The 15,484-nt window shown below is 38.0% G+C and overlaps 1 long non-coding RNA gene across 21 annotated transcripts in view; it reads right to left on the bottom strand.

Moving 5' to 3' along the window:
• LOC308071412 overlaps positions 1-15,484 on the bottom strand; it is a 67,172-nt gene that overhangs the window by 25,965 nt on the left and 25,723 nt on the right. For 7 of the 21 annotated variants that reach the window (XR_013931167.1, XR_013931168.1, XR_013931169.1 and 4 more), the window contains exons 2-3: positions 7,931-8,044; positions 7,479-7,611 (exon numbers count right to left, since the gene is read on the bottom strand). This is a non-coding gene — a long non-coding RNA (uncharacterized lncRNA). Of the gene's footprint in view, positions 1-2,084; positions 2,227-7,478; positions 7,624-7,930; positions 8,045-15,484 lie in introns of all 21 variants that reach the window. The other 14 variants (XR_013931160.1, XR_013931161.1, XR_013931162.1 and 11 more) reach the window with 5 other exon arrangements.

The following is a 15,484-nucleotide window of genomic DNA, read 5'->3' on the forward strand; positions in this document are numbered from 1 at the left end:
TAATGGCTAGCATTTTCCCAAGCTCTTTTTTGAATAAGATCAGAACATGAGTTAGTAAAAAACCTATTCCTCCTGCTCAACTAATTTTAAACATAGAGTGAAAGTTCACGATTTCTCCATGCCATACAAATGTATTATGCACTTAACAGAGCTTTTTCTTAATAAATGCTTTGTACACAAGTAATTCCTTCAGTAACCAAAATGGTTGTTGCTTTTCTTCTAAAAGCCCTGCGTATATTTTATAACCATTAGAACCCCAAGGAGAGCACAGTTCACTTCCTGATGTAGCGGTGTAGTCCCAGCTGCCCTCACAAGAGCAGAATTCCAGATGTTCCTGTTTTGCTGTATGGAGTGCTGTTGTAATTCTTGGACAGCAAGGATATGATTTGGCTGTCTGACCATGTTGTATCTGTTGAAATACTTCCAATGTGGTTGTAGTGATGTGTGTATACAGTATGAAGGAAACTGTTTTGGATTGCAATCTAAATGCATTCGTATTGCTCAAGTGAGTGTGAGAAGGGCTTAGATTCGAAGACGTAATAATGGCATCTCAAATCCCATGTAAAGGGGAAATTAACTAGTATGTAAAGCATCATATAAGGTAACATAGCCAAGATTAGCACTTGGCATTCCTAGAATCACAGAACCATTTGGATTGGAAAAGACATTTGAGATCATGGAGTCCAACCATTAACCTGGGACTGTCGAGTCCGCCACTAAACCATTTCCCCAAGCACCACATCTACACATCTTTTTAAATACCTCCAGGGGTGGTGACTCCACAACTTCCCTGGGCAGCCTGTTCCAGTGCTTGACAACTCTTTCAATGAAGAAACTTTTCCTAATATCCAATCTAAACCTCACCTGGCACAATTTGAGGCAGATTCCTTTTGTCCTATCACTTGTTACTTGGGAAAATAGGCTGATGCTCACCTTACTACAACCTCCTTTCAGATAGTTGTAGAGAGTGATAAGGTCTCCCCTGAGCTGCTTTTATAGGACACAAAAGCTTAATGATGCTTGTATTCAATAAAAACAAAGAATGCAGGATCAACTTTAGCTGTGGTTGTTCCCATCTTTTTGGTATTATTTAAGAATAATATGATTAAGTGTGTGTGTGTTCAAACTTCTTGAACATGTTCATAACTGGGTTGGGGGCTGATCCTGGATTCCTTCTACACATGATTCTGTTAAATGCTGTGGATATTCTGGCTGTGGATTATCTTGTTTTAAATTATCACTTCAGATCATTTAAATGCTTTTAAATGCCTTAGTGAGCAGTTGATCAAGGGCAGAAAGCTCCTCCGGTACTAGCTACAAATGCCACTTGTGGCAGAAGAGGAATACCAAACAAGAGGTTTTTTTCTGTTCCCAAACTGTGTGGCCACTTCTATTTTCCTAATCTTGTTAGGCTGAAAATACCTTTTTTTTTTTTGGTTGGTGTTTTTTGTTTGTTTGTTTGGTTTTTTTTTTTTTACAAGATGTAGCAAAACAGGACCTTGATTTCAGGTGATGATGCTGATGTATTATTGTAATATAAATTTGTAATCAAGATTATATTAGCTGCCAACAGTATACAGCTCCACCTTCAAGATAAGAAAAATGGAGATGATTCCTGGATTCCTAGAATCCTACTTTGTTGAAGAAAGACTGGAGGTGCTAGCATGAGCTTAGCAGCATGGAGAAAAGGATCTTTTCTCTCCCTTCTGGGCATGTAGAGTTCAACATTCACTTTGCTTTGTGGTCTAGGTTTATTACTAAATGCTCAGGCAAGCCCTGGGCTTTTCCTAAATGAGGCTACAAATGTATAACTTTTAAATTCAATTAGCCCTCTCCTGTTTTCTGCGTATTGCATCAATTATAATGGGTTTACTTGGCTGTGTGAGAAAGGGAGCAGGGGGGGGGTTCCTGTAACCAGTCCCCTTCTTTCCCCATAGTCCAGTGGAACATCTGCGTCTTATGTGGCCCTTTGGCAGCAGCAGGTGTCTCGCCAGAATCTTAAAGTGTTTGTTGAGCCTAAAGGGGAGATGCTGAAAGAAACCCCCACCAGTTCAACAGTAAATACATGAGTGAGTTTCCACTACCTGATGTGAGACTCCTTCAGAGTAGGAAGAACACCAAACTGTGCCGTGCGTTGTGCAATACTGACATAATGGCTTGGCCCCATGTGTTTCTTCCACAGAGTGATGCATCTTCTGAGGTTTTTGGTCTTCTGTAAAATGCAAACTTGAGAGACAGGAATCCTATTGCAACTACTACTAATACCAAAAAAAGTGTCCTAAGGAAACTGCTATTCACAAGAAAAAGAACAGAGTGCATTTCACACAGCAGTAGAACTGATATTCTACCATTACAAAGAAGTAACAAAAGTGAACACAAAACACCTAATAACTGCCTTAAGGAAAACCATCTTTGTTAGGGTTCAAGCACAAGAAAATACCTGGCTTGCTTTGAACAGCAGTGTTTTTATAACATTTTTGTTGGATCACAATCTTCTCTCTCTCCACTCTGATCCAAAAGTCTAACTGTGTTAATCTAACAAACTAATGTAATGCTTGTAATATGATTAAAGGTATTACTAGAATTTATAGAAAGAATGTGTTTTTCTCATTCTGGTAGAAGTTTTTCCCTGCAACTGCAGATGTATACAAAAGTGTAACTATCTGCTTGAAAATCTATGGTTTTTTCTCCCCTGTGGGGAAAACACAAGATGTTTTGAAGAAATATTTTTTTCAATGAATGCTTTTCTGGGAAGGTCTTTTGCATGAAGAGAAGAAAAAAGACCCCTTACTAGCTTTGTGTTTTTGGTGTGCCTCTGGAAAGTCAGGGCTATGTTGTTGTTGGAAAAAGGCCTGGAAACCTTGATTTCCAATACTCTGTGTGAAAGTCTTAATGATTGGGCTACTATCTATCTGGAAAGGGATCAGGGTGACTAGTTTTTCTCCTCTTTCCTTTGCTATGACCTCCTTTCCCTGAAAGAAAATTTTAAAAATTTAGACGTACCTCTCTTCAGTCTAATGCAAAATAAAAAAAATTCAAGATTTTGTTTTTCTCTCTGGGAAAGAGATATTATTTTTTAATCGGTCTTAACAGTAATGCATAGATCCACTCTTCATGTTTCTAGTAAAGTAAAAAATACAATGATGGTATAGAGTTTGCCCGTAGCAATGAAGTGAAACAACTGTACATGGATGGAGAGAAAGGTGCTGTAGCTATGGCTGAAGAGCTCTGCTTGGAGCAATGGAAAAATATTGCATTTATTCCACTGAGTCTTGCAAAGCATCTTGTTATCTGTGCACTTGTATATGTACTTATAATTTCACCTTATTTACACATAGTGAAAACTAGACCTACCGTTGACAATGTGAGGTCTGCTTTAAAAAATACAAAACCAGAGAGAACAAAGTGTGAGGAAAATCCTGGTCATAAAGCCAAAGTGACTCTTTATGGAAGAATAAAAAATAATCTGATGTACCTGAATCTTTCTTCCATTCATACAAAATTGTGCAAAGCCTTAGCTTAATTTTGTTGACTATTACAGCATGTCTTCTGAAGTATAAATGCTAACTGAAATCAGTAGTCTTTCAAAAAGTTCAGCACGTGTGCTAAGATATTAGATATTTTTTTTAAAATGTACTTGAACACAGGTATGTCTGATTTTCTTTAAAGCCTCTATCAGTGAGGAAAAGAAGGTGATGGCTGGATCATGGTCCCATAGGATGCCCCTCATTTCTAGTATTAAATGTTTTAACATTCATCGCTTACATGTGTGTTTGGCTGTGCTTCTGAATCATTACTTTGCAAAAAGAAATGGACGCTGCCGTCCATCTCCAGATGAGTTTCCACCTTGCTTAAAGATTGGTGCTTTTCTCCTTTTTTCATTTTCCTTTTTTCTTTAGAAAAGATAATTTTTAATTAGATTCTGCTTTCCGGATAAGTTGATCTTCCTTTTTAATTCAAAGCAACAAGAGGAAATAGCACTGGGGTATACCTTGATCTCTGAAATACTTCAGACTGTGTTTAAAAAGTCACAGTGCTGTAACTTTCTCTTGAAAGGCTGCTGTGCATTCAGATGTTTGTTGGCTGGACTTGAAAGTATGCTTTGGATACTGTTTAGAAAAGTCTAGAGCCCCATAAGTGCAATATACAACAAAAGGAAGTAATGCTCAAGACCTATTGTGTGCGGATTGCTACTAACTGATTTTTCTCTTAATGTTTTCAGCTTGCTGACCTGGAGAAAAGGCCATTTCTACATTTTATTTCAGGTATGTGAAAATCTTCATTTTGGGTCCTTTTCTGTTTTGCTTTGACCTGTTTTTACAGTTTTTAGTGCTGCCTGTTTAACACGTGTGTAGTGAACCAGCTGCGCTACTGAGTTCCTGCAGATGTTGTGAGCCAGTATGATTTTTATAACTGTGTCTATGATGTTCAGTCATGGAAACCTTGATTTAGGGCAAAGAAATCATATTCACTCACGGATGTCTTCAAATGTCCTGACCTAGACCTATTAAAAACCAGTATGGTATTTTCTGGCACTCTGAACTGAGCTGTCTGGGATGGTTTTCTTCTGTGGCTCCTAAACACATCAGATAAAGTTTGGAGCCATCCAGTAATTGCACGTTCCAAGTTCCTTTTCATGTCTACAGAAATCCTGTTAAGGTTACCTCTCTTAAGCTGTTAGTAAATATCATCAGATAAAAGGCTACGTACTCTGAATTTCTGTTCTTTAAAAGTCCATTAAATAAAAACAGGATTACCAGCTGACGGACTTCTGAGCTCAGTTTTAGTGGGCAGTTAACAAGTACCGGTATGGCTGCTTTGGCTTCCTGATTTGGGGAGTGGAATTCTGCTTATCAGATCACCTCTATTTTCCCGATTCCTTCATGCATGAACTCGCCCTAAAGGAGAGCCCTCTGTAACTATATTTCCTTTATTATGAGTTCAAAATACCCATCAATCTGAAAATATCTTCAGTTTGTGTCTATACTTTGGTTTAAGAATTTAGTATATTTAAAATTCATAATTGAGTTTCTTTTCAAGATAAATTTCAGAAAGACAAATCTCAAACAGACCGGTATGAGTGTGCTTATCTGGGAACTAAATCAGATGTTAGGGATGTATCATCGTGTGTGGGTCTGGAGTGGGCAGTTACACTGCAGTGGCAATCTTTCATGTGGGTGCACTGCACAGTCATTTGCAGGACTTAATACCTTACTTCATATAGGTTTCAAGTGGGTTTGATGTTCTTCTTGCTCTGGAAAAATGTTTTCTGTGGCATTTCTTAGACATCTTTCTCATTTCTCCCATCCCTACCATCGAATCACTTTATCATAGGTACGTATGCAGGACTGTCTTTTTTTTTTTTTCTTTTTATGGCACTTGCTAAATAACGTTGCCAAGTTTGTCAGGTCAGAAATGTTATCAACAATTCACACATAATTTTTTAGAGACTGATATAAATAAAATCAGCACTGCTGGTCAGGAGTTGCAGTGAGGTGTTTTCTAGGGAGAATAGTAACACTAAAGCCAGGATTCGTTGGTCCTATTCTTTATGCTGGTGCACAGCACAGTCTTTTTGTCCCTTCTTTATGCCCCACCAAAAAAACTTGCTGCAGATCCCTCCAGTTTGGGGGGAATTAGAAATATAAAGACTTAATATTCAATCTTCAAAAGTAGTTTTCTAGCTATTTTCTTTGCTGAGATAGGATGGAAACAATAAACTAGTGGTAAATGTCAACTAACCACTAGACTTGAAAGAACCAGCAGCTGGCTTCTGTCTATGAAACAGAGAAACTGTGTGGGAGGATGTAAAGAACCTCCTCAAATACCCACTCTAACAGAGGGGCTAGGGGGAGGAGGCTGCACTGAATATGGGTTTTAACCTTTAAAATTCTTCTGCTGTTCTCTCATATTCTTAGGTTTGTATGAGAACATAAAGTGGCAATTGATTTGTTTCAGGTAAAGGCAACAGACAAACGCCCCATGCCACCTAAAATTAATTTCTGGTAAGAAATGGGGCACTTAATTTGCCTGTATCAATTTTCTTTCTGTTAAAGATTTATGGCATGAATATTATAAACATTTTTGAAATGTATTTCATGACTAATTGGTTGCAAAGAGCTTGAGTGTGCCTCAAATCAGATCCAATGCTGCAACATTATTAACAACGTTGTTTAGAGTAGTACTGAAATGGCAGCACTTAAAAAAAGCATCTACCACAAATCTGAAATGATGGGTACATTTTGAATACAAATAAACATAGGGAAAATAGATTGGGTAATATTCATTCATGATGTATAAACTGAGCTCAAAAATAGTCCACAGGTTTATGCTAATATAAATTGAAGCAAATTCTAGGTTGGCAACACTGTTTGATATAAAAGCTGTCTAAGCAAGGCAAATAATGTTTCTTCTAACAGTAAGTTCATACCTGTTGTAGAAGAGAAACAAAGGACTGTTTTAGCTTGCTTTTGTTGTTTAAGTAACTTATTTTTACAATATTTCATAGATTCTTCATCACTTTCTGATAGTGAAGACAATATATGATCTCACTAGTTCATGGCACAATGATTTGTAACTTATTTTAAAAAGATTCAGGATAAACAGACTAGAAACTGAAGAGAGAGTGAATTTTTTCTAAAAATAGTGAATTATAAGACGCTTAACCAATATATCTGAAAAAAGTGGTGGCAATCTGTCTGGCCTTTAATCAGAGAACTTTCTGTATCTAGATGCTGATTTTACTGGGCAGATGAAACTGCTCTCAAGGAATGGTAAATATTGTTCGGTATGGGCAGATTGTTTTTACAACTTTCATAGGCAAAAAAAAAAATATGAGTAGAACTGCAGCTCTGTTATTTCATCTGCTGTTCTTTTAGAAGCATAATTTCTTGTTTGCTGACAACTCCCACTATGGAGCACTTGTCCACAGTCCCAGGAATTACTGTTAACTCCCCAAGATGGGGGGTGGGAAATTAGAACTGGTGAGCAAGGGCTGGAAGGGTACCAGCTGGAGGATATTTATGACAGATAAGAATAACAGGAAGAAAGAGAGAAAAATAGATGGTCAGCACTTTCGGCTTTTTTAAAAGTGGGGTGCAGATGACTTGCTGTTACGTTTTTGCAGTGTCTTGTTTGCAGACTGCTGGCTTAGTCAGCCACATCTTTAATTTGCCCAGTCTATAACAGCTGTTTCTGCTGCTACCACAGAAAGAGAAATTATAGTTTCCAAGCCTTCATTTCATCCCTCTTACTTATAATCCTCAAGTTCCAGTCTGTCTGACCACTTGATTAGTTTTTTTTAATTATCAGATCTTTTGGGGGACCCTTAAATTTCTTTTGCATATACAGAAACAGCCTTGGAAACTCTTGATGAGATGAAAAATATCTTGCTGGGGATATAAAATGGCACACAGTGCCTAGAGTAATGATCTCCATAATAGAGATTTTCATGTGCTGTATTAGAAAACATCATTTACCTGGGGTCTTGTTCTTGTGAAAAGAAGACGTGTTGAGATATTTAAGAGCTTGTCTGTTTGATTCAGTCTCTACTCTGTTCTGTTGATTCCTCTGAAGAAGGTTTATGGGTTTGGCACAAAATACACAAAAAGCCTGAAATGAAAACTAACATTCAAATATTTCTGTGCAATCTGTGGTTCAGATGTACTTACTTGATTTGCCCAAATGAGACAAGACAGAGTTTCATAATGATCTTTTGCTTGTACCTGAGACCAACATGCTGCCTGATCATTTGGCTGAGGTGGCACATTGTTAATGAATTGCTAATAAACAACATAATTTGGGAAGGTACACTCTTCCGTAGAATGTAATAGCTCTTACTGCTGCAAGTATCTTAATACAATCGAAGATAACAGCTTGTTTTAATCATTTACTAATCGTATGGCACAACCAACTAATCTCTGGGATGTACCTTGGAGACCCGATAACATGTTTCATCGACTTCTGAGGAACAGGCACAGATGATGTTGGTCAAATTGCTCTCAGTTCACTTCATTTGCTGGTCTGCAGCTCTGTGGTGATTTGTCTAGAAGACAAAGAAGTAAAGGATTTTGGGTGATAGCTCAATAGATCAGCTGATAATTGGTCTTGACACTACGTAAGGAAAAATCACTAGTGTCACTCTAAAGGTCTGAGTGGTTTTGTACTATTTGTACAAATTCTTTTATTATGATTTTCAGGTAAAATATGCTGTGCTTCAAGTTAGCTCTGAATGAAATTAGATTATTTGGAATATTAAACTGAGACACAATACTGTGAATAAGCCTTATGTTTCCAGTAATTTAATAATCATAAATACATAGGTCTGTGGAATTTTGTTTCATGCTGTTCTGGTTAGATTATTCAGACACAAAACAAAAGTTTGCCAGAAAATGAGCTCTAGGCTTATTTTTCAGTGCTGCAGACAGATACTAAACTTTGTGTGCATTGGTCTTTTTTTTTCACAGTGTAGTTTTGAATCAATTTTCTGTCTTAGAGAAAAATAATGCTATTTAAATGCTCAAATACCAGTCTAGGTAATAGTCTGATCTTTACTGGTAACATGCACCAATCCTGATGAAATCTGCAAAGTTCCCGCAATTTTTCAACAGCTCTGAAAACTGTCCCAGCCTTAGCTTGTAACGTTCAAAGGCACCCAAAGAACTACTTAAACGACTATCCCCCGTCCCTGAAGTGCAGTGGATTAATTGATGGGATTCCCAAAGCCTTCTAAATTCTTGGCATGATGGATTGAAAATCCCAGGGCTCAAGTAACAAATACCTGAATTGCTTGTTAAAGCTACTTTATTAAATGGAACTCATGTAAATAAGTCTAGTATCAAGTAAGTATGGTATATTACATCTAAAAAGAAATATTTTCAGATCTATGTTTTCAACAGTCCAATTACTTTTTGAAGAGCTTGTGGTCTCCAAAATACTGTAATTATATAGCATATGCTTAAAAAGACTGGTCTGTAGTATTAACTTTTATGCAGTTTCATGGAAGACATTTTGAGAATTTTGGATCCATCTTGTTTAGCTACACCTTCTCCATTTCGATTAATGGAGGAACATGCAAGTTTGAATTCTTCAAATAGCTTTGAAAAATCTCACATTTGTTATTTGTCTGTTTTATAAGACATGAACCACCCCCCACCGCCCCCCAGGGAATTAAAGCACAATGCTTTAATTACATAATGCCCATTAATGCTAATAAATTTTATGCTAAAGACTTATGCTGTACTAATGCCAAGTAAAACATAAGTCTCCTTTCTTTCCAAGCCCTGTGCCACATATTGCCTGGACATGCCGTCATTCAAATGAACTCTGTTGAAATGACAGGCATTAGACAAGGATGCAAGATTTCATTTTGACTTTCAACAGTTTTTATGGGTTGAAAGAATTCTAGGATTTTATCTTCAAGTAATCTTTAAAAGCATTCAAATAGGAATAGTGTTAGCTGAGTGAGGGAACAGGCTGCTATATAAAAGAAACCAAGTGATAATGTTTTTCAACTGCTGCAGTGTTTCTACAATCTGATATGACTTGTTTTTTCTCAAAAGATTCCTTTGTAATGGTAGTCTGAAGAATGAGTTTACCAGCTGCATAAGAGAAAGCATGTTTATAACTCCTTATTCATAAATCTTGTTTCTTGTTTCATTCTCTGTTCTCTGTCTCTCACCTAGTCAGTAATTGCAGTCCTTCTTTTCTTTTCAGTATAGCTCTGCTGTTAGTAGTCCTTCCAGAACTAAGTCATCTTCTCTTGCAGTATTTCTGGAAATCAGTCAATCAAATCACTCTTGAGCTATGTGTTAATGTGAAGCAGTTCTGCTTTCTGCGAGTGGAGTTCAGGAAGAGGTTGGGAACCCCTTCATGAGAATTTGAAGGGGGGGCAGGGGAAATGTATCAGTAAGAGGATTAAACTGGTACATGCAGACTTTTTCACATCTAGTACGTGTAGTGACCCAACATTTAGAATCTTTTTGTACTAATGAAATGAAATTGTGATGGTGGTTTGGTCTGGTTGGGAAGAGAGACCAAATGGGAATAGCTGTGCATGAGGAGGGGAGGGTGGCATTTTATCAGAGCAGATAAGAGGATTTTGTGGCAGCAGCAATGTGAGATGAGGAAGGTTTGAGTGATGGATGGTAAAATGCATTAAAAAGAACAAAAAGCATTTAGATACTGTCTGGCTATGAAGACTTAGGAAATGCCTAGACTTAGGAAGTGGAAGGATAGTGGGATCAGACAAAGGGATGTGAACATTAATGAAAAATATATGTAAGCTTGTAACTAATGTGTAATGTTCAAGGTTTGTTCTTATGCTCCCTGTCCTTCACCTCAGATGTAATAAGGGTTGTTTCTCAGCGCAATCTCTGTTTTTTTCATATATTGTTCTTGACTATCCCAGTCCCTGTGTAAGGATCGGTTTTGATGATCTGAAGTGGTTTTATTAGTTAGTCAAAGGATTAACGGCCCTTTTTTTCTTAAGCCTGTCTTCAGGAGCAGACAGCGGGGAAGAGCGAGGGCTGTGAGGCAGCGCATGGGTTCAGACTGAGAATCCGTGCCACGTCCTTGTCCTTGTGGCCTGAGTCTGGGTAGGCAGGGGGGATGCTGTGGCATGCGGCTGGGCCGAGGGAGGGGGCACACGAGGGCGAGGGGAGCGAGCCGGGCTCATTGCCTGCGGGGTCTCTGCAGGGCAGGGGGCCCTGGCAGCTCTCTTGTAGAGGGCTCTCAGTAGTTGTGTTTTATCCTCAATCCCAAACCTGTTAATTCAGGGCATTAGTAACATTTTCAGGTTTTTATTGCGTAATGTTTTCTGTGTTCTGTTTATAAAACATAAGTGTTTCTGCTGAAAGAATGAAGACTGGCTGAATTTAGGTAGCTCTGTTACCAGATAGGTAAAAGCAGCTTCACATACAAGAAAAAAAAAAAAAAAAGGCTTTTATAAGCAGAGTTTGTAAGACAGCTACATGCTGGTGAGCAGTAATTATCAGAGCTGGGAGCATTTTGAAAACCTTACTGATGACTAAGCCTGTGTTTTACACCTCTACTTCCCATATTCTCAGTCTGGAGGTTGTGTTATTTTTAACAGACTTTCACCACTGGGTCTAAATGGATTGGAATAACACTTAAAATAATCAATAATTTTTAATCTTATATACTGTTGTTATAAATGTCCTTTTTATTATTAAATTAATGAGAAACTGGGATTGTCCCGAATCTTCCCATCAGTTGAACCTTTTCCCAACTTTCTGACTTGTTTCAAAGAGAAATCATGTTCTTGGTTTTTTTTTCCTGCTCTGCTTGCCTGCATTCACCTCACTGCTGATCTCCCTGCTCACGGACAGACCCGTTCCAGCTCACTGCTGAGGGCCAGTCACGACACTGTAACAAGCCAAAAGTAGTAAACTTGCTATGAAAAGCTTGCAAACTTGGAAGTGCTTAGGTGCCAGGGTTTTAAACTCGTTGCAATTTATTAATGACACCTTGGGGGAAGAATCTTTTAATAGTAAACACATTCAAACAAATTTGAGCTGAAAAAAAGCTGGATTTACTTTGTTTGGGTTGTATGTGCTCTACAATATTATCAGGAGATGATTTAGAGCTCTAGCAGTGAACCCTTAGCTTGGATCATGTTGGACTGCAGGTTCTCCATGACTGAAAATGTTTTTCCAGCTTTATGGGAGCCCCCCTGCTCCCCCCCCCCCCCCCCCCCCCCCCCAGTACTTTGCAGTTTAAAAAGAGCTGTGTGTTAAACAGCATCTGTTGAGCTTACTGAATAATCAAATTCGATTTCATTTTTTTCTTAAAACATTCATTCCTGCTCTGCTTTTGAAACAACACACGTGCCAGCGTGCTATTCTCCCGGCCGGGTAGTTTCTACATGAAATCTACTTTCCCTGAGAAAATGGAATCTTTGTGTCTTTGTCTCCTCAGTAGCTCTCAGGCATGTTTTGGCAGGAGCTCCGACTGTCGAGGCACTGGAGAGGAGGGGCCTTGCACTCATTTGTCAGCTTTTCTTGCATCTGTAATTTTTGTCCACTCAGCAGTACTGTAGGGGCTTAAAAAGGGGGAAGAGCTTGTAGCTTTTGAAAGTCAACCTCTTGAAATAATTGCTGGACTGTAACAGTTTGGGAAAGGGGTGTGTGTGTGTGGGGGGAGAAACTACAATGTTTTGGCTAAAAACGGCTTTAGGTTTAAGGTTTTAGCTGCTCTCCACTTCATGCAATCGCATGCCTTTTCCTCACATACATCTGTACAGGCAATGGTACTGTGCTTATAGACTTATCTTTTGTGAGTTGATAAACAGATTTAACAAAGATGAAAATTATTTCATTGGTGTTCAAGACCTGGTTGTTTCTAACCAAGAGCTTGATTTAAAGCATTTAAAGTCTTCTCCAACTTTTGTCCTAATCTTTCACTGTAACCCTCCTTCATAGGCCTTGTGCTTTCATCTCTATGCGTAATGTAACCAAACAGAAATTAGTTTTTGGGGTTTTTTTATTAGAAGACAGATTCCTTCATATTAAAGAAAGCATTTTTCCTCTTCAGCTTTTTATGGAATATTAATGTTGATCTCTCCTCCTCGTTTCAGCAGGCTATTTAAGCTCGGGGCTCATACTGTGAGCTGTTAATTAATCAGTGTGACAGATGAAGAAAGTATCCAACTATGAAAGAAAACCTTACTTCAGTGACTAACAATAAGGATGTGAGCCCGAGTGATTTAAAGGATTTTTTTTTTTTTTTTTGTGAATGCAAGATAAGGAGTCTAAGCTGTATGAGGTAACGAAGGGTTTTTTTACTCAGTTTGTGTCTCTGCACAAACATTAAAGGGCTCATCAATATTTTGTCTTGAAAAGTCTAGACAGGAGTTAAAAGACCCTCTCCTACAGTTTGAAGAGATCCTGTTTCCCATAATTAATAACAGGAAGCAAGTAAATAAGGCTTTACTGACAAATGAAACTGCAACAGTAACATGTACCCAGAAACATTAGCTCCTGGCTGAGAAAAGTAGCCGAGGTCTGTTGGTTTTAGTGTACAGGAAAAGATTGCTGTGAAAGCGCATTAGAGCTTTGCTAAAGTCTAATTCAGTTATGCGATAGCGGCTTAAAAGTCTGAAAGTAATGATCGTGCATTTTAGTCATTAAGAGTGATTCCTGACCTTTGTTTACATCTGTGTTATAGTTCAAGAACTCTTCCCCCCCATCATTATTTAAAACTCTTTGAACTCAAAAGATTTTCATGTTTATTTAAAAGCTACCAGAAGGCATTTCAGACGTTTCCTGGAACAAACTGTATATATGTACTTTAGGAAGATAAGAAATGAAAAGAAACTTAAGGAAAAGCTTTTCTTTTCTTCCTTTTTGAAGACTGTATTTTCCCTTCAGGAGATACTTTTTCAGAAAGTAGTTGGAAACCCTTCCCCCCCCCCTCCCCAGTTCCTCTTGTTAAAATCAGTTAAACAACAAAAGGGGAGTTAGATCCTCATCTCTTCTGTACCGGTGTAAAACCAGAACAGTGCTATTTATTTCACTGAGCTGTTAAGGTCACTGCAGTAACTCCACGTTGCAATGACAAAAATTCCCCCTTGCCCTTGCCTGCTGTACTTAGGACTTTGGGGTTTGGGTTATGTTGCGAGGGGGAGGTTGAAGGGGAGGAAAAGGAGGAGGTTTCTGTGTGTGTGGTTGGGGGGGGGGGCAGTTGTTTTCCAAGGGAGCAGTGACTGAATGCAATATTCAGAAGCACTGGAAAGCACATTTAACACCGTGTTTGCGCTGGACCTTATGTCAGGTTGTTGAATTACGGGTTCATCGTTCAGCATGTTCACTATATGATAGAACTGTGTAATACAGACTGTATGTCATCTTAGTGCTGACCTTGAAAAGGGAAGGAAAGTGAATTTTTTTCACTGATTCTTAGATACACTGGACAGTAAATTCCTACTTTAGCTGCTCAAGTTACAGTTAACTATAAGAATTAATTTCTTTTCCCCTGTAGAAAACCCAACAGCTCATCTACTAAAAATTACAAGATAGGCCCAAACAAGCCTGTTTGTAAAGCTAATAGTTTTCCTTTTCTGTACATTCTAGAAGACTAACATACATTGCTGTGCAGGAGCATGGCGATGAATAATAAATGGTCTGTCCATAAGACATTTTGGGAGGAATCAGTAAATTCAAAGACGTCCCAACATTGTATCTCATAACTTTGTTTAATTTTTCCACTGAATGTAGCTAATACAATGAAAGCAACAGGCTATATCCAAAGAGAAGACACAGTATTTAGAATACTTTGTCAGGTTAAAACATTTACTGACAGATATTCTTTTATGGGTGACGGATTAAATGAGAGATTTGAGCACAGGTACCTAACTTTAAGCATAGGCTTTTTCCATTCAACTCAATCAGATTATGTTTCCTTAGTTCATAGCTGGACTTTTGCTATTTTCTGAATGCATTTCCTCCCCCACTAAGTACTGAGTTCTGTCACCTGGAATCCTACATGCCACTATCCGGCTAGACTTACAGCTTTTAAATGAGACAGCCTGTGGAACATGGTACTACTTGACACAAGTGCTTGGGTTCTTAGTGCAAATAAATATCTCAGATGTCACTTCAAATGGCTATTATAATAGGAAAAAGTCAAAAAGACAACTGTTGAAGATGTGCTTTCAGGTTAACTATAAGGTATTATGTCGAGTGTTTTTTTTCCCCCCTATCTCAGAACTGTCAATTCCTGAGGGGACTTTATTGTGGACAAGGTGCATTTTCTTTACCACAAAAAAAGTTCCATTACGCAGCAAAGCTCTGAGGACAAGTATGTGAATTTTTGATTTATTTGGGAGTCTTGAAAATCAATTGTTTATATACTATACATAACAGAAATTTCTAATCCTAAATCTCTGATTAAAAAGAAAACAATATACAAGACTTCTTAATAAACAACTTGAGCATCTTCAATTGTACATCCCAGTGAGAATTTTCACTTTTGACATGCATTTTACCTATACAGACCTAGTTTAACCTAAGAGACACTAGGATGAAAAACTACAGTCTAACAGGACTGAATATTGGTAGAATTCTGTTATCTTAAACCTTACAGGTACGTAGTTTCCAACTGAAATTCTCTTGATAACTAGCAGCTTGCAGGATATTATCTAGATTTCCTGTTTATTTTGTGTGGTATTGGAAGTATCTATCACCTTGTGCCTCTTTCCAAAAAAAGGAAAGCTGTGTTTTATAGGGTTTCCAAAGTCCACTCTGTTAAAGTTAAAAGGTTCAAAATAGCTGTAGGTACCCCAATTATACCACGCCTTTTAACACAAACTTTATTTTTTTCCTCTAGGGTTTTTAATTACTCTGAGCATATCTTCCTGTGTGGGTGTTTGTGATTGGACCTGATGCATTCCTTTTCCACCATTTTAAAATATCTTTGATATGTCTAATTTACTCATAGGCAAATAGAAGTTATTTCTGATTCAGCT

The sequence above is a fragment of the Falco punctatus genome (assembly GCF_963210335.1).
Source record: "Falco punctatus genome assembly, chromosome: 11".
Taxonomy (NCBI): Eukaryota; Metazoa; Chordata; class Aves; order Falconiformes; family Falconidae; genus Falco; species Falco punctatus.